The sequence below is a fragment of the Malus domestica genome, chromosome 14 (genome assembly GCF_042453785.1).
Source record: "Malus domestica chromosome 14, GDT2T_hap1".
Lineage (NCBI taxonomy): Eukaryota > Viridiplantae > Streptophyta > Magnoliopsida > Rosales > Rosaceae > Malus > Malus domestica.
This window is the reverse complement of record NC_091674.1, coordinates 5,118,651-5,145,044: the sequence shown is the minus strand read 5'-3', so window position 1 is coordinate 5,145,044 and position 26,394 is coordinate 5,118,651. Positions and strand designations below refer to the sequence as shown.

General features: G+C 38.9%; 1 pseudogene; it reads left to right on the top strand.

Annotated features, from left to right (window-relative positions):
- The first annotated feature begins 34 nt into the window (after positions 1–34).
- LOC103453805 (rRNA biogenesis protein RRP5-like) lies at positions 35–22,779 on the top strand (annotated as a pseudogene).
- Positions 22,780–26,394: the final 3,615 nt, after the last annotated feature.

Genomic DNA, 26,394 nt, shown 5'->3' with positions numbered 1-26,394 from the left:
TGATTACCAGGAAACTTTCTCTTTAGTGGCTAAGATGAATATGGTACGAGTCCTTATCTTATTAGCTGCAAATTTGAATTGGCCACTGAAACAATTTGAAGTAAAAAATGCATTTCTTCATGGACATCTGGAAGAAGAAGTGTATATGGACTTCCCACCAGGGTATAGTAACGGAGAAAAAATAGAAGTGTGTCGATTACGGAAGTCTCTTTATGAGCTTAAGCAGTCACCGCGTGCTTGGTTTGGGAGGTTCACTCGGACTATGAGAAAGAATGAGTATTATCAGAGTCATTCTGATCATACTTTATTTGTGAAGCGGAGAAACGGTAAAGTAACAGCCTTGATTATTTATGTAGATGATATGATAATAACAGGTGATGATTCAGATGAAATTGTCAAACTGGAAAAGAACCTTTCTGCCGAGTTTGAGATGAAGAGTTTAGGTGACTTGAAGTATTTTCTTGGTGTGGAAGTTGCTCGTTCATCCATAGGTATTTTCTTGTCTCAACAGAAATATGTTTTGGACTTATTGAAGGAAACAGGTATGCTTGGGTGTAAACCTGTGGATACTCCCATTGTGGAGAAACACTACTTGGGAATTTATCCGGATCAAGAACCAGTGGATAAAGGCAGATATCAGAGACTGGTAGGAAGACTAATTTACTTAGCTCATACCCATCCAGATATAGCCTATGCAGTGAATGTGGTGAGTCAGTTTATGCACTCGCCAAGTGTGGATCATATGACAGCTGTCATGCGGATTTTAGCTTATTTGAAGTCGGCTCCAGGAAAAGGAATTTTGTATAAAAATTCTGGTCATCTGAGAATTGAAGGATATACTGATGCTGATTGGGCAGGTGATGTAACTGATAAACGCTCTACTTCTAGTAACTTTACATTTGTTGGCGGAAATCTAGTTACTTGGAGGAGCAAAAAGCAAAACGTGGTGTCAAGGTCGTCAGCTGAGGCCGAATTCAGAGGTATGGCACATGGAATATGTGAAGTCCTGTGGTTACGTAAATTACTTGGTGGTCTAGGTTTCAAAGCAAATGAGGCTACATGTTTGTATTGTGATAATAAATCCGCACGGGAGATTGCAGAGAACCTGGTACAACATGACAGAACAAAGCATGTGGAGGTTGATCGTCATTTTATTAAGGAGAAGCTGGAGAAGAAAATTGTCTCAATACCGTATGTGAACTCGGGAGCTGAAGAAGAGGAAGAAGAAAGGGATGCAGAAGAAGAGCGTCGTGACGGAGGATGATTTGGGGTCGCTTTTCGGTGATGGCATTTCCGGAAACCTACCTAAATATGCAAACAAGATCACTATGAAGGTATCCAGCTGAAAACATAAAGTACTGTAATTTTTGGAAGAACGAACTCTACCTTAATTTTTCATTAAATTTTCGTATCATCAAATGTGTGTATATATATATATATATATAATATGTATGTATTAGATACTTCAAATAAAATAAATGATGTTATTAGGCTCTGGTGAAGTGAAACTTTTTGTAATCGTAAATGAAGTACATTGCATTAGATACTAAAACATATATAAAATATGAGTAATGGTAGGGAGATTAAATTTGTAGATTTAATTTGAAAACTAAAGGACATGGAAGTTAATGAATAGTTTATTACTTAAGCGTTGATAAACGTGCTCATTTCTATTGGTGACACATCATTTATTTTGCAAATTTTGTCTCCGTATCATTACCCATAAAGTATATTGTAGATTTTTTTTGGCTCGATGCATCATATGGAATTTTCAGTATTATTTTGGGTTAAAAATTGTTGATGTACTATTCCTTTATGTCTGGTCAGAATATATCTGTTGGAATGAAGGTCTGGGGAGTTGTCTCTGAAGTAAATGAAAAGGACCTCGTAATTAGTCTTCCAGGGGGATTGCGTGGATTAGTCCGATCTTCTGAAGCTTTTGATCCTGTTTTGGATAATGAAAATAAGGTAATAATAAGTTTTTTTGCCATGTAATCTCATCATCATTATATCCCAGTTTTTATATAAAGTATTATCGTTGATTTTTATGTTCTCTGAGCATTCTTTCCATTTGAATAAATAGCAGGCTGTAGCAGATAGTCTCCTTCCTAGCGTATTCCATACTGGGCAGCTGGTATCTTGCATTGTATTGAAGTTAGACGAGGATAATAAAGAGAAAGAGAAAAGGAATATCTGGCTTTCTTTGCACCTATCTTTGTTGCACAAGGGCTTCACATTGGAGTCTGTTCAAGAAGGCATGGTAAGATAATTCGATTACATTGTTTTTTTTATTTTCATTTCTTATATCTAGCTTTTGCTTTTGATGATTTTTTTATTATTTTCATTTCTTATATCTAGCTTTTGCTTTTGATGAATAGTTTGAAAGCTTCTGGATCATAATATGAATTTCATAGTTTGATATGATGTAACAAGATAGCAAAGATAGTTGATACATCTATAGTAGAGGAAAGACATTATTGGTTATATTATTTATCAATTTTTAACAAGAAGCATCGTAGAAATATGCAGCAACCAGACACTGTTCTAAAAATCCCCTCCTAGCGCCGCCTAGGCCCTGCCTAGCCCTCCCAAACCCCCCTAGGTTGCGACTCACTTAGACAGAAAATAGATAACTTTCATTTTGTATTTTATTTTTTTCAATAAATTGTAAGAGACATGTTGAATACTTAAATGAACGTACATTATATGCTTGTTCCCCATGTTTTCATTATGTTCCAATACTTCATAATATATATGTCATTCTATTTTGTAGTTTATGATGAAATTATATATATTTGAAGTATACTTCACAATAGATTACTTAAATCCACCTAGGTCTTGCCTAGCAGCCTAGGCGTTAGGCCCCAACCTGTCGCCTGACTAGCGCCTAGCGTCTCTTAGAACCTTAACCAAATGAGCCTAGACAAGCAATCTATTACGATGACTGTTCTCATTTTTTTTATTTGGACCAAAGCCAGATAGGCTGTGCCTTTGGAAGGCCTCACTGCTTTTAAAGTTGAATGCTGCTAATCTCTCTGTTTGGCTCATGATCTATTTTAATTGTTTAATTATTTGATTTTGTACTGTGTTAATTTTTTTCACTGTAATTGTTAAATTTCAGGTCCTTACTGCATATGTTAAAAGCATTGAAGATCATGGTTATATTCTTCATTTTGGTTTAATCTTCATTTACGGGGTTTTTGCCAAAACATCGTGAATCTGGTAAGTCCACAAGTACAGGTTTATGTGTACCACTTACTTTTAGTACCTTCTCCTTTACTCTTTCTAACCCTATATAAATCTATACCTTCACCCATCATTCTCTCAGAAGGTCCTTAAATAAGATCCGTAAATGAGATCATATTTCCTGCTATTAGAATTAGATAAGGCGATTCCAACTTTTAGTTAAGAACGCCATTGTGTAAGAGTAAACATAACCAAGTATAAGCTGCGTATGGGTGCTGATTAAGTACATAACAGTTCATAACTACCGAAAGGCAACCCAAAACCAATTGGCAATGGGTAGGCTCAAGATCTTTTTATCATTACTATAATGCTTTCATTCTTCAGTGTGGGATACTACTCTTAATACTTCTCAAAAGAAAAAAGCAGTGATTCCATAGAGCCCAAACATGGCAGTGTGCATATGTGTGTTTGTGTTCTTGTCACTAATGCTCAAAGCCTTTCAACATGCAGGATGACATGTTGAACCAAAATTCTCCTGCATACTTTATCTACTGTATTCTGAGGAACCAATGAGGGATAGTATTGTTGTGATATACATCTCAAAATTAGGCTGATGCAGAAATTAGGTTTGTGTTACCTATTTCGTTTTGGTGTTCTATTTGGGTTTGGGTTGGATTCTTTGCTTGGTGGAGAGATTTTGTTAATCACCAAATTCATGGCTCATTTGTTTGGCAATTTGGTGAGTTAGAGAATTTGACTTCTTAGTTGGATTCTTTGCTTGGTGGAGAGATTTTGTTAATTACCTATTTTGTTAGGATTTGGATTTACTTCTAATTAGGATTAGGATTCTCATTGTAACCTAAGTCCTATGCACTCTCATCATGGTGTAGAGAGTTCTCTCTCTTTTGGTTTTGGGTGGAGGTGACCGTTTGAATGTGTGGCAAATTCATGGCTCATTCATTTGGCAATTTTGTGAGAATCAATTTGTGAGTTAGAGAACAATTTGGGGAATCGTCTCCGTTTGTTTTGAGTTCTCTACTCGTTTGGTTTGTGGTTTGTAATTTTTGGGATCTAGGTTGTGAGAGGTTAAGCACTCTTTTGTAATCTCCATTTGTTTTAATGAAATTCCTTGTTGTGCGTCGCCCGTGGACGTAGACTTTACACCGAACCACATAATCTCTTGTGTTCTTTTGAGATTGTTTGTTTCTTCGTTCTTGCCTACGACATTGATATTTGGTACTTTGTTAGAATTCGCTTTTGCTTGCGCATAAAAGTACAACAAGTATTCCAGATGACTTGGGAGAAGGTTATAATATTACTTATTGGAGATAAAATGAGAGAAAAATAATCAACCCTGTGTTTCAATCTCATTTTTAATCAATAAAAATGTTTGGTTGTTATTGAAAATGAAAATGAAGTCAAGATGAGTAGAATAGTTAGGGTGATTAATAATCATAGCGGGTAGAGCTTGAGGAAGAAGGAAAAAAAACATGGATAGAGTTCATTAGGAAAAACATGCATGTAAGTTAAATGTGTATATTTCTAAGGAATAGGGGGGTGGGACAAGGATATTCTGTTATTGCTGTTGTATACTATGTTCTGATGCTGGTAAAATGTTATTTCATGACTCTCGGTCCTCTGTGCTAATGAAGAGTAAAGGGAGTCAACACATGCAACATTCTAAACTTAGTATAAGATTCTGAAGTATTTTTGACGGCCACATGATGTCTAATTGAATTTACTATACATGAGGTTGCATTTGCTTGTACATAGTTCCTAGTTTTTTAGTTTCTTAGAGGATCTTGGATAAATAATTAAATACTTGTCTGGTATTACCCCACACAAAATATGATTGCAAGAATCGGTATTTGTTTCATGTCTGAAGTTCACAATTCAGGTTTCTTCTGTGGTTTGTTCTCTGTATGCTGCAGGTGAAATTTCTGATTTTTCTATTTGATATAAGAAAACTCTTTTACAAGGTTTTTTTCCCATCCTTTTTATTTGCTTTTCATTATGTTGTCTTTTCAGACAGCAAGGAGATTCAAGTGAAAACTGGGCAACTACTTCAAGGCGTTGTTAAAAGTGTTGATAAAATCGGCAAGGTTGTGTATTTGATTTCTGACCAAGAAACCGTATCAAAATCTGTGGTATGCCCCCTGTGCTCTTATATGCTTTTTGTTTCATCTTCACATTCTCCCTTCTTATTTAAACATTGTTTTTTCTTTTCTTTTCTGAAGTCATATAGAGACCAAGGATCTCAAGGGAATTTCAATTGATCTACTCGTTCCAGGCATGATGGTTAATGCTCGTGTGCTATCCACCCTTGAAAATGGCGTTATGTTATCATTTATAACTTACTTTACAGGAACTGTAAGTTCTCATTTGTGTATTCCTTTTATATGAGTTGCTTACAAGAATCATATAAGCAAAAGATGACAGCGGGCTGTGTAGAAATTTGAAGTTTTTTGGCGTTTTGTATATTTTTCTTCATTTCAAATATGCAGGTTGATTTATTCCATCTGCAAAATAGCTGCCTTACCATAAACTGGAAGGAGGAGTACAATCAACACAGTGTTAAAATCCAGAGTCAATTAATCTCAATAATCCTTACTTGGTGCCGTTAATGGTTTAATGGAAAATGGAAACATGAATTTTATGTGTATTTGCCAACCTTTAGCCATTTAAGGATAAAGGTGCCCTACTATATATATATATATATATATATTGTCTGCATCTGACACATTGTTTGCGACAACTCCTTAGCATGGTGGCTTGATATGGTTTTTTTTGCATGCATAATCTTCTAATATTGTTGATCTTATGGTTTTTAGTAAGTTACTTAATGACTCCTGTTATCCAAGTAATTTTGGTTTGATTGAGTTCTCTGGGGTCTTGTTTGTTACTTCATTTCATTTGAGTTGTGTGTTTCTGATGTTCTTAAATGTGTTTTATGCTATTTTGTTGTAGGTTAATGCCCGAATATTGTTTATTGATCCTTCAACTAGAGCTGTTGGTTTGACATTGAATCCGCATCTTGTCCATAGCAAGGCTCCTACTTCGGTAAGTTATTTTGCATTCATAAATCTCTAAGGTCGTGCACTTTATGCTCTGAGATTAAATTCTGGAGTCAGAAGTTTATCTTTCCTTTTTCATTTTTCACTATTGTGTGTTGTGCAGCTGTAGTCAGTCTTGTAACCTATCTTTGAGCAAGATTTAACTCTGTATCTGAGATTTATGTCCTATAACCTAAATCACTCAAAGCCATCAAGGATCTTTTACAGCATACAGTTCATTAGAAATACTTTCAACATCTTTCCAGGCCAGCTTACTAGAAATACTGAAAGCCATCAAGGATCTAGCTACAGCTACAGCATACATGTCTCCAATTGGATGTGCAGAGTGTTAAAATTGCTGCACAACACGTGGTCTGCGACAACCCTCATTTCTTGAGACTAACATCATTTTCTTTGATGATCAGGGTGTTAAAATTGGAGACATATGTGATGCCTCAAAAGTAGTTAGGGTTGACAGAGGATTAGGCCTTCTGCTTGAAATACCATGTACCCCAGTTCCAACTCCGGCATACGTCAGTGTATGTTCATTCTGTGGCTATAATTGTGATGCTGCTTTTGCTTGCATATTTGTTGTCATTTAGATGATGAATCTTTTTTTCGTTAATTGTACTAATTATAGATATCCGATGTGGCTGAAGAGGATGCTCGAAAGCTTGAAAAGAAGTTCAAGCAAGGTAGTCGTGTTCGTGTAAGAATTCTTGGTTTTAGACACCTAGAAGGGCTTTCGACCGGGACTTTGAAGGTGATGCTTCTATGTTTAACCTTACTTTTGGTGACGAACACTTATTTAATATTACACGTTGCAGTATCGTATTGTAGAAAGGGAGCTGCAGAGTTTCTCCTTGAATACCCATATTACCCTGTGTTGGAATGATCATTTACTGAACGACTTTGACATGAACTTTGAAGTTCAGGCTCATCTGCTGAAAAAGCCTGAGCCTAAATGGCATCTAACATGTATCAAAAACAAGTTTTGCATTATTTCCTGAAGTGTTGAATCCAGAAGTCATTTAGCCATATGATCATATTAGCCCAATCTGAAGATTGATGCTCAAGTTGTATGGGCAACTAAAGATGGATATGCATGAGAGGACAGTGTCATCTCACTTTCAGTTAAACTTCTGCACACTTAAACATCGAAATTTGAGTTGTCCACCATTGGATCTAAGGAGGACTTGTTGCATAGACAGACCAAATAGGAACAACCTCTACAGTCCACTGCAAAGCTTAGGGTCCCAGGGACAACTTGTTGATATAACAACCTGTAAACACATAATGTTATAGCCAGTTTCTTTTTTTTTTCCCTTCATGTTTAACTGTTTAACATATACAAGTGGATTAATCAAGAAAGAACTGAACTGAGTAATTTTTTATTTTCAGTATATTTGTATTTACCAAGCAGTGGTGCAATTAGAATTTTTCTGGTTTGACTGGATTAGGTTGAGTTAGAGCCTCATCTTGTTTGTTTGAGTCAGACTTATGTGTTTCCACGCCCCTTCGAGACCCCAAAAAATGGACAACTTCCTTTTCTTAGGAATGCCAATGGTAGTGGTAACCCTGTTCCCTGATCTTGTTCACTGAATGAGCCTTTTAGTGTTATGTAAAGGTTCCTTGTACTATATGTTGTGTAAAATTTCTTTGAGCTAAATGTTGTGGATATCCTTGTGTCTTAGGATTTAGGAAGCAACCAAATGCCATCTGTTGCTAACTGAGTATATGCTTATAGCTCTCTTTTTGTAGCATTTCATACCATAGACTTTGATTTTATACTTTTGACCATCTATAAAAATCAAGATTCTCTCTCTCCCCCTCTCTCTTCTCTCTCTCTCTCTCTCTCTCTCTCTCTCTCTCTCTCTCTCTCTCTCTCTCTCTCTCTCTCTCTCTCTCTCACACACACACACACATTAAGATGATGATGTCCATTTTTAGGTGTTGCCCTTACGGATTTACAAGTTTGTCTAATTGAATTTCTGTGAGGCAGTCAAGCGCTATGGAAGGGACAGTTTTCACTCATTCGGATGTCAAGCCTGGGATGGTGGTGAGGGGTAAAGTCACAGCTGTGGACAGCTTTGGTGCCATCGTGCAATTTCCTGGTGGTGTGAAGGCACTTTGCCCTCTTACTCATATGTCTGAATTTGAAATTGCAAACCCTGGAAAAAAAATTTAAGGTATCTCATAAGTGTACTCTTTTCAGCCATGGTGTATATTCAGTGGACTCTCCTGTGGATTTTACTTTTTATTTTTATTGTACAGGTTAGTGACATTGAAGTGTTAATTGTCATCTGATATTTTTTCATCCCATTTCCCGTGTTCACTCTGCAGATTGGAGCTGAACTTCTGTTCCGTGTGCTTGGTTGCAAGTCCAAGAGAATAACTGTTACACACAAGAAAACACTTGTATGTGACATCTTTGTTTTAAATTTTGAATCTACTATATTTTTCATTGGTTGGCTTAGTATTTCTTTAGATGCATTGCACACCTTGTGGATTTCTTTGCAACCCAGTCCTACACTGAACTCAAGGGAGTTACCTCATTAACGTAGTGTGCATATTTCAAAATGTTAATCTTGTCTCTTAACACATAAAATTGACAGTACTTATGCCAATACCATGGCAGAAGAGTTTTACTTGCTGGCTTTAACTCTATGGCTACAGGTTGAACAGAAAAGGCTCGTAAGAGCCTTGGTCTCTTTATACAAAAAAAAGGCCTTTGTTCCTTTAAATATCCTGTTCAACTGTTAAGATATGATAAGGGTATATTGATATGTTCATATGCCCTCTATTGTTAGATGGTTAATATGTAACAATAGTAACCCAGGACTGCAGTAAATGGTGAGAGTGTGCATCAGATGAGGAACTCATTCGTCAGACAGAACATATAGGGACAAATTGATTTGACTTCTTATGAATACCTTATAAGCACTTTTACCTGATATAGGAAGATGTATCTATTAATGAATATTTTATACATTGGTGGCCTTATGAGCTATCCTACACTCCTTGATGTAGCACATTGGTTGTGAGTTGTGAGTGGGAATTCAGTTAACAAATATATGGTTGTGTTTTCCTCTTCCTTTCTATGTGGTGTGTTCCAGGGGCATTCACTATTGTTATATACAGAATTTGATCTGGAAAAAGACATGACCGTGTGGAATAAATTTGGAGAGACATCAAAAGATCAATTGTTGACAAACTATTTGTTTCCTGCTCCTCCTATTATTTTTCATACATTTTTTGTATTGTCCTTCAGTCTTCTACAAATATTATTCATGTGGTTGATTTACAGGTGAAATAAAAACATGGGATTGTTAGTTCATATGCTGATGGATTAATCACCCATGGGTGGATAAGAAAGATTGAAGAACATGGATGCTTTGTCCATTTTTACAATGTAGTCCAAGGATTTGCTCCAAGGCAAGGCCCTGACCACTTAGCTTGCAATCTAAATAATCTCTTGATTTTGCTCTTATAAAAAAATCTCAACTCGATTAATGCAAGTCTATACTTGGTATATTAAAGATGTCTTCTCATTTGGCGGTGTTAATTTTACTTGCATGTGTTGTTATCCCCTGCGTGGTTGGTGATTTCCTTACTATAGATGTTTCATTTCCTCTGCATCGATGTTTCAACGTATACGTTTGTTGGCATTGTACTTGTTGCTAAGACCAACTTAAATTTTAGGCTCAACCAAGGCAAGACCAGTACTTTTTTTTGGTGTTAACGTTCAGGCACTTGCTTGACATGATTTAAATGAGAATTTAAAAGTTTAGTTGAAGGCATATGCATGTTAATAAAAGGAAAGGATAAGTAAAAGAAAGTGGTATTTTTTGTACCTTTAGTCTACAAAGATGAATGTATTTATTTGACAATGGAGATGAATGTATTGCATGGTTTGATTGAGCAAGAAAATACACAATCTATGAAAAAAGGTTTCTTGTTCATATATGAACTTTCTAAATGAATGTCTTCCAATTGTTGTATGTTTGTTCTTCAATATAAATATGGATCTAGCCACAGCAAGGGGATTTTTCTCGTTATTTTGTATTAATTGGAAGTAGGATATCAATTATTTGACATGGAGATGTCAAAGTAAGGTGTAGTATATATATCTTTGTTGAATACACAAAAACATTTAAGTTTTCTTTTATTCTATGCAGAACATTAACTATTTGCTTTTTGTTTTTTATTTTATTTTTAATTGTACTCATATTTATTTTTTATTACTTGTTCTTATACTACGACTTTTTTTTCTCCTTCAATGAGCTGTATCTTCTCTTTAAAATGTATCAGTGATTTTTGCTTGGTTTTGGGAGTGAACAGAAATGCCCTAATGTATCTTCTCTTTCAGAAAAGAAAAACACATGCTGTAATGTATCTTTGCCTGGAAAGATGCCGAAAGTATTTCTAATGAGCTGTATGCTGTAGCTAGATCCTTGATGGCTTTGAGTGATTTAGATTTATATAGTGGGTTATGTTCTTGAAAATTTGAGACCAGAGCATCAATGTTGATTTCAATTACCAAAGAAAAAGAAGACAATCCTGATTATTTGTTCTACTAATTTAATTCGAGTTCATTTTACAGGGTTTCTGAGGATGTGATAGCCAAGTTGGGTTGCTTTGTTTCCGGAGTTGTTGATCGAGTAACCCCCAATGCTGTTTATGTTAATGGAAAAGGTTACTCGATGGGGACGATTTTTACCGATCACCTGTCAGCCGGCACTCCATGATCACGTCGAATCCTTATGAAAATGAATCCAGAACGAAATCGTGCTAAAGCTAGGGCGTCACCCGTAAGTGGCGCGCTGTGTGGCCCGAGCACAGTGATAAGTGAGCAAGGGTCGCTGTATCTCCATCGGCACCCGGATGCAGTGTTAAATGAGCAAGGGGGCTATAGAAACTTCTTTTCGAACGACTCCACTCAAAGTTGTTTGGGAGCATATGCTCCTATCAACTTTACACGGGACACACAAAAGAAGTACTTTGATCCTATTAGACGGGGAAGGGTGAAGAAGCTAGGACAGAAGGGTAGAGTTCAAGAGAGCAAAATGCGTTTAGGAACGTGGAATATAGGAACCTTGACAGGAAAATCTATGGAAGTAGTAGAAGTTATGGTGAGGAGAAGGATAAATATTATGTGCCTACAAGAAACTAAGTGGGTTGGTCGTAAGGCAAAGGATCTAGAAAACTCAGGGTTTAAACTATGGTATTCGGGCACAAATAGAACGAGAAACGGTGTTGGCATCATCGTGGACAAGACCTTGACACAAGATGTTGTAGATGTCAAGAGGGTAGGAGATAGAATCATGGCAATCAAGATTGTAGTAGGACAAGAACTTATCAATGTGATTAGTGTGTACGCACCTCAAGTAGGGTTGGATACGAGTTCGAAGGAGAAATTTTGGGAAGACCTTGGAGACTTGGTGCAAGGAATTGCTCAGACGGAGAAGTTATTTATAGGAGGAGATTTAAATGGACACGTGGGCAGGGAGACAGGCAACTATGGAGGTTTTCATGGTGGCCATGGTTTTGGGGAGAGAAACGAGGATGGGGAAGCTATCTTGGATTTTGCAATGGCATATGATCTCTTCTTAGCCAACACCTTCTTTAAGAAGAAAGAAGAACATGTGATCACCTACAAGAGTGGGTCGTCAAAAACACAAATAGATTTTCTTCTAATGAGGAAAGGGGATCGTATAACTTGTAAGGATTGCAAAGTTATACCAGGAGAGAGCGTGGCTAATCAACATCGCTTGTTGGTGATGGATGTACATATCAAAAGAGTGAGAAAAAAGAACAAGACTTGGAAGTGCCCAAGGACTAGATGGTGGAATCTAAAAGAAGAAAAACAAGCCATTTTCAAAGAGAAAGTAATCACCCAGTGTGTGTGGGATAGAGAGGGGGAAGCTAACCAAATGTGGGATTCCATGGCTAGTTGTATCCGAAAAGTAGCAAAAGAGGTATTAGGAGAGTCCAAGGGCTTTGCCCCACACCAAAAGGAATCTTGGTGGTGGAATGAGGAGGTACAAGCAAAGGTGAAGGCTAAGAAGGAATGTTGTAAATCCTTATACAAGGATAGGACCGATGAAAATGGTGAAAGGTATAGAAAAGCGAAGCAAGAGGCGAAGAAAGCTGTGAGAGAAGCTAAGTTAGCGGCTTATGACGATATGTATAAGCGACTAGATACCAAAGAAGGAGAGTTGGATATCTATAAACTAGCTAGAGCAAGGGAAAAGAAGACAAGGGACCTAAACCAAGTGAGGTGCATCAAGGATGAGGATGGAAAGGTTCTTGCTACAGAGAACGCGGTTAAAGACAGATGGAAAGGTTATTTTCATAATCTTTTCAATGAAGGACATGAAAGGAGTGCTTCTTTAGAGGAGTTGAGTAACTCAGAAGAGTGTAGAAACTACTCTTTTTATCGTAGAATCCGGAAGGAAGAAGTGGTTGTAGCTTTGAAGAAGATGAAGCATAGAAAAGCAGTAGGCCCAGACGATATACCAATCGAAGTGTGGAAAGTTTTGGGAGAGACAGGTATAACATGGCTCACTGACCTTTTCAATAGGATTTTGAAAACGAAGAAGATGCCGAATGAGTGGCGAATGAGCACTTTGGTGCCTATCTACAAGAATAAGGGCGATGTACAAAATTGCATGAACTATAGGGGTATTAAGCTAATGAGTCATACAATGAAGCTCTGGGAGAGAGTCATTGAGCATAGATTGAGGCAAGAGACACGGGTTTCGGACAACCAATTCGGGTTCATGCCAGGGCGCTCAACCATGGAGGCAATCTATCTCTTACGAAGATTGATGGAAAGATATAGAGATGGGAAAAAGGATTTACACATGGTCTTTATAGATTTGGAAAAAGCGTATGATAGGGTCCCAAGAGACATTCTTTGGAGGATTTTAGAGAAGAAAGGAGTACGAGTAGCATATATCCAAGCTATACAGGATATGTATGAAGGAGCAAAGACTGCCGTAAGAACTCATGAAGGACAAACTGAAAGCTTTCCCATAACTGTAGGATTACATCAAGGCTCATCCTTAAGTCCTTACCTTTTTGCGTTGGTAATGGATGAGTTAACAGGACATATTCAAGGTGATATTCCTTGGTGTATGCTTTTCGCAGACGATATAGTGTTGATAGATGAAACTCAGGAAGGGGTAAATGCAAAGCTTAACCTTTGGAGAGAAGTGTTGGAATCTAAAGGTCTTCGCCTAAGCCGATCAAAGACAGAATATATGGAGTGCAAGTTCAGTGCAAATGGAGGCCAAAACGAGTTAGGGGTGAGGATCGGAGATCAAGAAATACCAAAGAGCGACCGTTTTCGTTACCTAGGATCTATCTTGCAAAAGAACGGAGAATTAGATGGAGATCTCAACCATAGAATACAAGCTGGATGGATGAAGTGGAAGAGTGCATCCGGCGTGTTGTGTGACCGCCGAATGCCACTGAAGCTCAAGGGAAAATTTTATAGGACGGCAATAAGGCCGGCGATGCTGTATGGCACAGAATGTTGGGCGGTGAAGCATCAACACGTACACAACATGGGTGTAGCGGAGATGAGGATGCTTCGTTGGATGTGTGGGCACACGAGAAAGGATAAGATTAGGAATGAGGATATCCGGGGTAAAGTAGGAGTAGCCGAAATTGAAGGAAAGATGAGAGAAAATCGGTTACGGTGGTTTGTACATGTGCAAAGAAGGCCTACTGACGCTCCGATTAGAAGATGCGACTATGGGACAGAGGTTCAGGGCCAAAGGGGTAGAGGAAGACCTAGGAAAACTTTGGAAGAGACTTTAAGAAAAGACTTAGAGTACTTGGATCTAACGGAGGACATGACACAGGACAGAACACAATGGCGTTCTAAGATTCATATAGCCGATCCCACTCAGTGACTTGGATTTTTCAAGTCTCCAACCGAGAAGTTTTCCTCACTCGGGAAATTAAGGGAACACTACCTCAACCTATATGCTCCACTCACAAAGCTTCAACAAAAGAAAATTCAAAGAACTTAGCGAAGAAGGCTTTGGTGTATTTAACACAATACGTTGAAATGAAGGAAAGGTTATTTATTGATATCCCCGATAAGTTACAAATATGTACATATACTTGAGTCAAAATAAACAAACAAGAGGGAGCCTTCACAAAGGTTGCTTAGGAGAAGTCTCAGCAGTCGATAGAGCCCCAAAAAGAGAAGGCACCGGAGGGGGATCATTCGGAGCCTCAGTACTGGACAAAACCCTAGAAGGAGGAGGCATCAGAGGTTGATCATTTGGAGCTTCATTACGCGGTACAGCCCCAGAAGACGAAGGCAATAAATGCCTTTGGAACAAACCCACAAATCTCTGATGATCAAGTAAAACCTGACCATCAGATTCCTTCATCTGGTCAAGCTTCCTCTTCATGTTTGTAGCATAGTCATGTGCGAGCCGGTGCAACTGTTTATTCTCATGCTTGAGCCCTCTAATCTCCTGTTTGAGACTCATCACTTCAGCCGCCAATGATTCAACTTGGCGGGTTCGAGCAAATAGGCGTTGGGCCATATTAGACACAGAACCTGCACACTGAACACTGAGAGCCAGAGAATCCTTAACAACCAACTCATCAGACCGTTTGGAAAGTAGTCTGTTATCTTTGGGAGTGAGAAGGTTCCTGGCCACTACCGCAGCGGTCATATCATTCTTCATCACGGAATCCCCAACGGTAAGAGGACCAGTAGGGGAGACGAAGGATGGGCGCCATATGTTGTCTGGAGAAGGCGGGGCTGCCTCTTCAACAAGGTTCAAGTCAAAACGACGGTCGGAGGGGCCAGACATTTTCAAAGGTGTTGAAGAGAGAAGAGGTCGGACAAATCAAGATCTTAGAAGTGCAAGAATGGAGCTTCTACTGGTGGATATTCAAGTGTGCTTTGGAACTTAATGTCAGCCCCTATAAAAATCTGCACTCGACGAAGCTTCAGAAATCGAAGAGGCGCCTGCTCAGAAATCGAAGAGGCGTTTGCTTTCTCAAAAGCTGGGCTGCTCAGAGACCACGAGGGTCGATCTCAGAAATCGAAGAGGCGTTTGCTTTCTCAAAAGTTGGGCTGCTCAAAGACCACGAAGGCCGATCTCAGAAATCGAAGAGGCTTGCTTTCTCAAAAGCTGGGCTGCTCAGAGACCACGAGGGCCGATCTCAGAAATCGAAGAGGCACCTACTTTTCCAGCCTTGTCAGCACCTGTCACACGCACACTCAGCTTTGCGGAAATTATGGGCATTCTGTCAAAGATTTCTGGCGAAGTAGAAAGCACATGAATCGTACTGTTTAATCACCCACTTCCCACACGCAACAGTAGCTCATGGGTACCACAGATAACTTTGCCAAAGTTCTCTGACAAAGTTGAGACACGTGAAGCTTGCAGCTCCCACTACATCGCTCTGACCAAGAAGGGTAAAAGAATTGCAAAGAAACAACACTAACAAAGTTTAGACACATAAATTTTGAAGGTCTAGCTACCATATTATTACCCACAAGGGTAAAGGAACAGTACCACTGCTGGATAATTGGAAAGTCCCGGTGTGTCAACCTCTGTGCTTCGTGGCAAGGTAGACTAGCAAACATGCCCAACCTTTACTCACATTCGAGAAAACACTCCCAACAAGATTGCTTGCTCCAAAATCGAAGAGGCACCGCCCTCCGAATCTCGAGAGCCAGACTCCCAACATGATTACTTTCTCAAAAATCGAAGAGAGGGTAAAGGAACAGTACCACTGCTGGATAATTGGAAAGTCCCTGTGTGTCAACCTTTGTGCTTCGTGGCAAGGTAGACTAGCAAACATGCCCAACCTTTACTCACATTCGAGAAAACACTCCCAACAAGATTGCTTGCTCCAAAATCGAAGAGGCACCGCCCTCCGAATCTCGAGAGCCAGACTCCCAACATGATTACTTTCTCAAAAATCGAAGAGAGTGTAAAGGAACAGTTGGAAAGTCCCTGTGTGTCAACCTCTGTGCTTCGTGGCAAGGTAGACTAGCAAACATGCCCAACCTTTACTCATATTCGAGAAAACACTCCCAACAAGATTGCTTGCTCCAAAATCGAAGAGGCACCGCCCTCCGAATCTCGAGAGCCAGACTCCCAACATGATTACTTTCTCAAAAATCGAAGAGACACCGCTCTCCGAATCTCGAGAGCCAGACCCCCAGCAGGATTGCTTTCTCAAAAAATCGAAGATGCATTGTTCTCCGAATCTCGAGAGCCAGATCCCCAACAGGATTGCTTGTTCGAAAACCGAAGAGGCACCACTTTCCCAACTTCAAGAACTGGATCTCCTTGGATAAAGATTGTCTGTAATCTTCACACGCAACATCAGCTTTCCAGATACCACAGACCACTTTTTCAAAGTGCTCTGACAGAGTTAAAACATGTGAAGCTGGCAGCTCCCACTATCGTGCTATGACCAAGCAGGGTAAAGGAATATCATTATTACTTGATGTTAGGGAGACTCCTATATATGTTGACCTCCATCCCTAACGGACAGGTAGACCTGCAAAAATGCTCAACCCTTTCTCTTATCTGAGAGGGCACTCCCAACGAAGCCTTTCGAAATATTCAGCTTTCTTTCCCCCCGATAATACCTATGTAAACAAGCTATACTAGAGCAAGAATATCTCATATCATCAGGGTTAAAAGCAAGAGTATCCCATATCATGCTTTTTCCCTGTCTTTTCCTTTGGCCTTGTTCTTACCTGCAAGACAAGGAGAAAGAGAGCAATCAGTCAGCACTTGGAATCAAGCTTCCAGCCAGGAACTGACTGCCTGGAACCCTTACCTGATTACTTACCTGGCATTGCTCTCGAGTACTCATCTTCAACATCTTATGCTTCCAGGGAAGATACCGCATCTGCCTGAGGAACAGATAGGGCAAGTGAGAAGGATACAAGGAAGCATGTGGAGACAAGCGTAACAGCACACGTGCCGATACATCCACTACTCTGTCAAAAGCAAAAGTATCCCATATCAGCAAGGTCGAATGTACTCTAGATTTGATGGACTTGTTTTGACCCTCAAATTCTTCAGTCGGCCTTATACTCTGGAGGAAACCAGAAAACCCTCCAGCCCAGTTCAAGAATAAGCCTGTGGAAAGTTACTTCTTCAAAAGCAAAAGTATCCCATATCATCTCTTCTCATTTTTCTTCTCTTTATCCTTCATGCTGCCTGCGAGATAGGGAGAATGTGAACAATCAGCCAGAGCTCTGATTGCTTACCTTGTCTGTCACCTCTTTCAGCAGATCCCCTAGCTCGGCGACTTGGGGGACTCCTACTACATGGTTTGTATCGCGCTTGACCAAGCATGAAACTACAAATAAGCTTCAAGTGAAATTGATACATTACCTTGTGCATCTCCACCAGTTACAGATACCACCCCTGGATGGAGGAAGAGTACTTCCAGAGAAGATGCCACATCTACCTATGAGACAGATAAGGCAAGTCAAGACGATACCACACTCCGGTACTTAGAAGTTTCGTGGCTACGAGATCATTCTCCCACAATATTTCCTAATGTCATTTGTACTAAATCATTCACTTGTACTCACTAAAGGAGAGCTTGAACCTATGTACTTGTGTAAACCCTTCACAATTAATGAGAACTCCTCTATTCCGTGGACGTAGCCAATCTGGGTGAACCACGTACATCTTGTGTTTGCTTTCCTATCTCTATCCATTTATATACTTATCCACACTAATGACCGGAGCAATCTAGCGAAGATCACAAAAAGTGACCGTTTTCGCTACCTAGGATCTATCTTGCAAGAGAACGGAGAATTAGATGGAGATCTCAACCATAGAATACAAGCTGGATGGATGAAGTGTAAGAGTGCATCCGGCGTGTTGTGTGACCATCGTAGGCCACTGAAGCTCAAGGGAAAATTTTATAGGATGGCAATAAGGCCAGCGATGTATGGCACAGAATGTTGGGCGGTGAAGCATCAACACGTACACAAAATGGGTGTAGCGGAGATGAGGATGCTTCGTGGGATGTATGGGCACACGAGAAAGGATAAGATTGGGAATGAGGATATCCGAGGTAAAGTAGGAGTAGCCAAAATTGAAGGAAATATGAGAGAAAATCGGTTCCGGTGGTTTGGACATGTGCAAAGAAGGCCTACTGACGCTCCGGTTCGAAAATGTGACTACGGGACAGAGGTTCAGGGCCGAAGGGGTAGAGGAAGACCTAGGAAAACTTTGGAAGAGACCCTAAGAAAAGACTTGAGTACTTGGATCTAACGGAGGACATGACACAAAACCGAGCGCAATGGCGTTCTAGGATTCATATAGCCGACCCCACTTAGTGGGAAAAGGTTTTGTTGTTGTTGTTGTTGTTGTATTGGTATTGGTTATTTTGGTCTCTTGTTTGGTGCTCTTATTCTCTCTTGCTATGCAGGGCTTGCTACTTTGATGAAGTCAGTTTTGAAGCCTGGATATGAATTTGATCGATTGCTGGTGCTAGGTATGAGAACTTCCTCATCCCTATTGACTATCTCCCGCTCTCTCGCTCTTGCGTGTCAGATTTTTATTTGTTTAATTCGTTTAATTTTGTATTTTTTCACATTTTGTACTTATTAAACCTACAATTAGAGAAAGTATTTTATAATGTGTTCTTTAACTTCTTTTACCTTTCCCTAAAATATTTCACGTAGAAACAAAACAATAGTAACGGAACAGTGAGAAGGGTGGATCAATATGGGCTTAAAAAGAAAATATTCGATTTAATGGGAGAATCTATGGAAAATGTTCAATAGGGGTGGAATTTCTTTTAGTTTTTGTTCTCCTTATTTCCTCTACCCCTTTCAGAAAACAAGAATTAGGTCTCTTTTGCTGACCTGCAGTGTTGACTCATAAAACACACCCCAAAATTTGGAGCAAAGAATTTAAAAGTTACCTCAACTAAATTGTTCTTTCATATCAAGATGTCAGCCTTGTGCCCTAGGCTTGGCCAGTTGAGTCGGGCTAAAGTGTGCATTGTGACTGGCCATTTCAGAGATTTAACAAAACTCCGACGACACATGCAGGCATAAGAAGTTTGATATTTGAAGCAGTTAGTTTGGGATATCTATGGTCATTCTAGGGTCGTAGCCTTGACACTTATAGTCATATTTTGAGTATACGACGACTTTGTCCCCTGTCTTAATTATACTAGTATTATTAGGATAAATTTTGGAGTCACCCGTAAACTTATAAGAAAATGAAATTAAAAATATTTTATTCAACGATCCAGAATTCTTAACCTTTTTTCATATTCCCATGATTGGGAATCCTTTACTCCGGGATCATATCTTTTCCTCTAGGTTTTGTTCCTTAAATATCTGATCTTGAAGTATCTAATTTGAAATCGTATTCATTTGTTATTTCTACGTTCTCTGTATGGTTATGGCAATTTTCTCTTTTGGCTATTTCAATTGGTGCACAAAACCGGGGCGCAGTGTCGTTCTAGGATTCATATAGCCGCCCCCCACTTAGTGGGATAAGGCTTTGTTGTTGTTGTTGTTGTTGCTATTTCAATTGGTATTCTCATTGTAGTTTTCAATTTGTTACACTCAGATGAAATCTGTATCATCTTTGATAACTTTTAATCTTGAATTTGTTTCTTGCATTGATGTAGACATTGAAGGGAACTATTTGATCCTTTCTGCAAAATATTCTCTGATTAATTCAGCTCAGCAGCTTCCCTCAGAACTCAGTCAAATCCATCCTAACTCTGTAGTACATGTAAGTAACTGAAGTTATCAATGCGTATGGACTTCGTCTTTTATTTTTTATTTTTTATTTTTATTTATTTATTATTTGTGGGAACACTTTGTTCAAGCTATATTCTTCTGTTTATTGGTTGACGTGATTACTTAGTACTTACAAGTGACAATGTTTGTCGTTTGATTGAACTAGGGCTACATTTGTAACTTAATTGAAACTGGGTATTTTGTTAGCTTTCTTGGGCGTTTAACTGGTTTCTCCCCCGGGCATAAGGTTCATTCCTTCTCCTCCAAGATTTCCATATTCTTCCCCCTCTACCTCTGTTACATCTGAATCTAATAATTTTTCCTATTTCTTCGTTTTGCAGGCAATGGATGACCATAAAACTGATCTTTCAGAAACCTATTTCATTGGACAATCTGTTCGCAGCAATGTACTTGATGTTGGTGAACTGTTCGAGACTGAAATTCTAATATCTATTTTTGCTACGAGACTAGTAAGTGGTAATCAGATTTTTAACTACTTATTTCCTCTCCAGGTCAATAGTGAAACAGGTCGAATAACACTGTCGTTGAAGCAGTTGTCTTGCTCTTCAACAGATTCGTCATTTATTCAGGAATACTTTATGTTGGAGGAGAAGGTAAAGATCATCTGCACCGTTCTAAATTGAGTTATCTTGAGTTGGCTCAATTGTTGTTTGTTTTCTTGAGTTATCTTCTTTGATTGTCTGTCTTCCTATATAGGTTGTTATTTATTTCAAATCACGTAATTGTTAAATTACATTGCAGAATGCTCTGTTAAGGTTTTTGGCTAGATTTTATTTACTGTATAGTTCTATGCCTTGAAAGTGTTCCTTTTTATCCAGATTGCTACGCTCCAACTGTTAGACTCAGAAGAATCCAAGTCAAATTGGTTGGAAGGATTTACACTTGGAACTGTTGTTGAGGGAAAAGTACAGGAGGTAAAGGATATTGGAGTTGTTATCAGCTTTGAGCAATGCAATGATGTCTTTGGTTTCATCACTCACTACCAATGTAAGTTATTTCACTGATGGTTGGTCCATTATTTGATTTCTTATTTTCTCTCAGTCAGTAATAAAATTCCTTTTTTTTTTTTACTTCACAATCTCCACAGTAGGTGGTACCGTTGTAGAAACAGGCTCTGGCATCCACGCAGTTGTACTTGATGTTGCCAAGGCAGAGCACCTTCTTGATTTATCGATGAAAGAAGAGTTCACAAATAAATTAAAAGAAAATTCTAACAAGAAAAGTCATAAGAAGGTTAAATGCATTCCTTGTCTATCTCTTAATTTTCTATTTTGATGTGTGAACTTAGTAATGAATATGTTAATAGAGAAGGAAAGATAAGCACAGATGTTTGTTGTTCTTCCATAGCTCGAGTTTACTTCTGGCAGTAGTCTTTCTTAAAACAGCATTTATTTCTTAGTAGTGAAGACTTTCATCATTTTCTGTTTTTGCGTTTTATGTTGTAACTTGTAGCTTTCTTGTTTTGCTCAATTTTATTACATATTGAATTCAGAAGCGAAAAAGTGAAGCATTGGATGACCTGGAGGTGCATCAGACAGTAAATGCAGTTGTTGAGATTGTGAAGGAGAATTACCTGGTAAGTTTTGTTGTTAACATAAGTTGTACCTTATATTATTGTTATACATGTTTTCAATCTCTATTTATCTGATTTTTATATTCTTCATCGCAGGTTCTTTCAATTCCCAAGTATAATTATGCTGTAGGATACGCATCAATCTCTGACTACAATACTCAAAAAGTTCTTCAGAAACAGTTTTTGAATGGACAAGGGTGACCATTGTCTTGGTGATGCGACACTTTTTTATCCTCCTGTATATTCAATCTGTTTGTTGCCTCATATGGCTTTGAAAGATTGTGTAGTCTTGTTGTCTTAAAGAAATAGGCCAGTAGCATGAAATTAATTGTTTCTCTTTATGTAGTGTCAATGCCACTGTCATGGCTCTTCCAAGCCTTACAACAGCAGGGAGGTTGCTTTTACTCTTAAATCTATAAGTGAGTCCGAAACATCCAGCTCAAAAAGGGCAAGGAAGAAATCCAACTATAAAGTGGGATATATGGTTGAGGCAGAGGTAATACCCGTTTCTGGTGATTTTATTTACAACTTGCCACTGTTCTTCAATTGTATCAAGCTATCATGAGTTTTGGTTCTTTTAGTTTGTTGTATCTGTTACATATTTATTAATACCAAATAATATCCTTTGGACTGCTTGTGTACTAATTTATTGCTATTATCACCCTCTGTCACCATCCAGATTACTGAATTAAAACCTCTTGAACTAAGATTGAAATTTGGAATTGGCTTTCATGGGCGGGTTCGCATAACAGAGGTACATTTTATGAATACTTCGAGTTAAGCCTTTTTAAATTTAATTTGTATGCATTCACCCATCATATGCATGTTATTCGAGTGTTCCTAATTGTTGTCTGATATAACTGTTTCCCTGAGCCCTGTTTGTGCAGGTAAATGATGAGCTGCTGGAAGATCCATTTAATAAGTTCAGAATTGGGCAAACAGTGACTGCAAAGATCGTTGGCAAGACTAATTATTCAGATAAGAACAAAAAGAGCTACCAGTGGGATCTTTCCTTGAAACCTACAATGCTAGCGGGTAGCTTATATCTAATAATTTTTGCTTGAACTAGTCTGTTTCTTTAGATTGTGATTTCTTGCACTAACTGATGGTTTGTTAAATTTACTAATGCTACTCCAAGTATCCTCTTGAATGGATGTCTATCTTCTCTTCCCCTTAAAAATGAAACTCTGTATCTTTGATGCGTAGTTATTTTATGGAGCATAAAATCTTGGGCCATAGCCTAATAAACTCTTATTTTAAGGAATTTCCTTGACTTCAATGATACTGTGAATTATATACCTTGTTCTAGCTGCACATATTCCCTGGATACCTTCTTCATTATGTGATGTTCAGCACCATGAGCATAGCGTGCCATGTTGAAGTTTAGTAACCATCATCTCATGGATATTATTTGATAGCATAATGCAACAGCGATGTGCAAGCTTGTTAGATTCAATCAATTGAAAAGAAAAGGTTAAAAACTTGATATAGGTTTGATTCTCCCTGGTGAAATCATTTCATCCCAAAAAAGTCTTGCTATAGGCTAGGAGTAGAGCAGTTTCCACATCGTAATCCACTAAGGGTGCGTTTGTTGCACTGGACTGTCTCGGACTGGACTAACTGTAGGGACTAAGCTGGATTGGCTTAGACTAGACTAAGCTGGACTAGCTTAGGGAAACGTTTGGTGCAGTGTCGGACTAAGAAGTAGAATAACATAAATATGTGAAAAATGGATCTTTTTTTAACTAAAGAAAATATAATGCCTAAATAATGTTGAATACCACGCCGTGAAAAAATGTATCAATTGATAAATTTTACACCCAATGTTTGAAACTTGAAGGCCTACTTGAAAATAAATACAATAAATATTGCACCAAAAGCCATGTGTGAACATATATAAGATATTCTACAAGCAAATGTTACAATAAGAAATAAAACAATAAACTTGATGCAAAAATGTTGTTAAAGGATGTCTTCGGAAGTCTTGTTGTTATGAGCTGAATTGAGTCTCGAAACTGAGTGTATGGCATTCAAGATTTCCCAAGTTTAGCACAACAACAACTCCTGTCTCACAGAATTCAGGAATGCTAACGAGTCATTTCCATGTAAACCAACAAAAGTCCTTGTTAAATACATAGAAAGTGAAAGCACATGCCAAGAAAACTTTACTCTTCCACTAGACATCATAATTAAGCTTAGACAAAAGAAGCAAGCATGATACAAGGCAACTATATCAAAAGAAAGTAAACTATGAGAAATATACAAAGATGCAAAACTTCATGTTGTCCTAGTCTTAAGTATATTGCTTTATGTGAGAATATGTAACTGAAACCCCATCAATAGAATCAGCAGGGGTCTCAACAATAGCACAATATTTTTAGAGCAAAGGCATTGGATTCATTTAGTTGTAAACTTATTCAATACAATATGTTCCTTTTTAATTTGCACATGAGAAGTCAGAGTCTTATGAGAAGTGCCGCACCTAGAAGGTCAGCATCTCCAATGCGGAGGATTCAAATAGAAAGAACAAGGTATCGCTGAGCTGTTGCATTAACCATTAAGAGCCTCAATTACTTTCCTTCTAGGGAAAAGCCTTTTTTCAAAAGAGGGTGAACCTGAACACTCAAACAAGAAATCTGAGAGCAATGCACGAAGGATAAGTGTTCAAGATGTAGTTAGTCTTTTCGAAAGCAAACAAAGAGATCAAGCTGCTGCGGATGCTCAAAAAAGGAGCTCGTTAACAAATATCTCTGTGAGTACAAATAAAGCTATATTAAGAAGATGGAGCTCAGGTTTGGGGGAAACTTCCACCTAAAGTCAATCTGAAATTGCCTCTGGAGACAGTGGTCCAGTGACTTCCAATGATATAAAGAATGGTGTGGCGCCAACATCTTCAGAAGAAATGAAACCAAAGTATGATCTTTTACCCACATATCAAGTACTATTGAAGCTCCTAAACCGGCAATTAATGAAGGAAGATTTGAGAAAAAATTTAGTCTAATTGATACTGAAGTAGACTCTACTATAACTCTGGGAGAGAAAAGTAATCGAAAATCAATAGCTTCAATGGGATGGAGTCAAGAAAGGGAAGCATAATTGAACCAAATGCTGATGAAAATGATGGAAACTAAACTTGATAAGCCTATTAAATCTACAAAGCCTCAAGCTACCAGAAATCAAAGCTTTCCTTCTGAACAGAGAGGTGGATTTTATGACCACAACAAGGAGAAGAGAGATGAAAAACTACGAGGTGAGAATTCTAGAAAGCGAGCAGAGAAAGAAGCACAGTTTATAGCCATGCAGCGAATTCTTGATGAAAGGAAAGCCGAAATGTCGTCTACAAAGGCGAATGATATTAATAAAAAATGTGCTACGCAGAAGCCCAAAAAATCAGTTGGAAAAGTATCTCAACCTGCAAATCCTAGAAAAGAAAATGCAAAGCCTTCTGTTACAAAGAAGGCTTCACCTAGAACATCACCCATGCCGGCTACACGCAAGTCGTGGCCATCAACACCAACACTGAGAGCCACATGGGAATCGCCAGCTAGAACTCCTGTTGGGGTTACTAGCACTACCCCGACTCGTCAAAAACCCAAGCCAAACAACTAGAAGGTATATATAAGCATAACAACTAGAAGGATTATACGAGGAATCAATCAGAACCCATTAATAATTTCGAACCCAAAACAACAAAATCAATCAAAACCCAATAATGATTTCACAATCTACAAAACAAAGTCATAGAAATAGGTCGTCGAATTTGGAATTTACCAGATGAAGATGAGCAGGACGAGCAAGAAGAACCAGCGAGGAGGACCGGAAAGGAGGACGACCAAGAATGAGGAGCAAGCAACACTCTCGAAGACGGGCTTAGCAATCCCGTGAGAATTGGGGGTTCTCGCTAAGAACGTTTAGCGAATGGGTTAGTCAGAGCGAGTACCAGCTAATCCCATTAAACTTAATCCCCGTACCAAAAAAACACTGGACTATAGTCCAGTCGAGTCCAATGAAACTTAGGCCTTGTTTGGCACACCGTATAGGGCACCGGATAATACTAATAATACGGTGTACGATGTTTGGTGCCGTTTGGATTAAATAGGCACCGAATTAAATAATTCGGGCCCACGTTTTTTATCCAGTGTTTACCCGACTGCTTATACCATCCAAATTCATGGTATAATTTAGTCGGACTCGCTCTCCTTCCTTTCCGCTCGAACTCGACCCCCTCTCTCGCCCTCTCTATCGCCTTCTCGAACTCGACCCTCTCTCTCGCCTTCTCGAACTCGACCCCCTCTCTCTCGCCTTCTCGAACTTGACCACATGACGGTGTAGCTCGGGTTCTTCAGGTTGCGGGACTTGGGCTGGAAGACGACGGCGTCTTCGGAGCAGATGGAGTAGCGCCAGGAGGAGGAGGAGAGGCGGTGGTGGGGGAGGAAGTTGGAGGTCGCGGAGCGGATCTCAGAGAGGTCGTAGATTTGAGGGTTTTGAGGGAGGGAAGATTTAAAGGATTTGAGGGAGGCGACGGAGGAGGGGGTGGAGGATTTGGAGAAGTTGTAGCTGGAGTTGTCGATGGTGGTGCTGAAAATGGCGGAGCAGACAAAGAAGAAGAATGGAGAGAATGAGGGATTTGGGGGTTGCGTCGGAGAGATCTGGGAAAAGAGATGATTTCTGTTTTTTTTTTAATTTTATTTTAAGTTTGATTCTCCTATCCGATATAATACCAAGCACAATATAAATAATACGGTCAATAGTCCGATACTGCACCAAACGCCCGACTA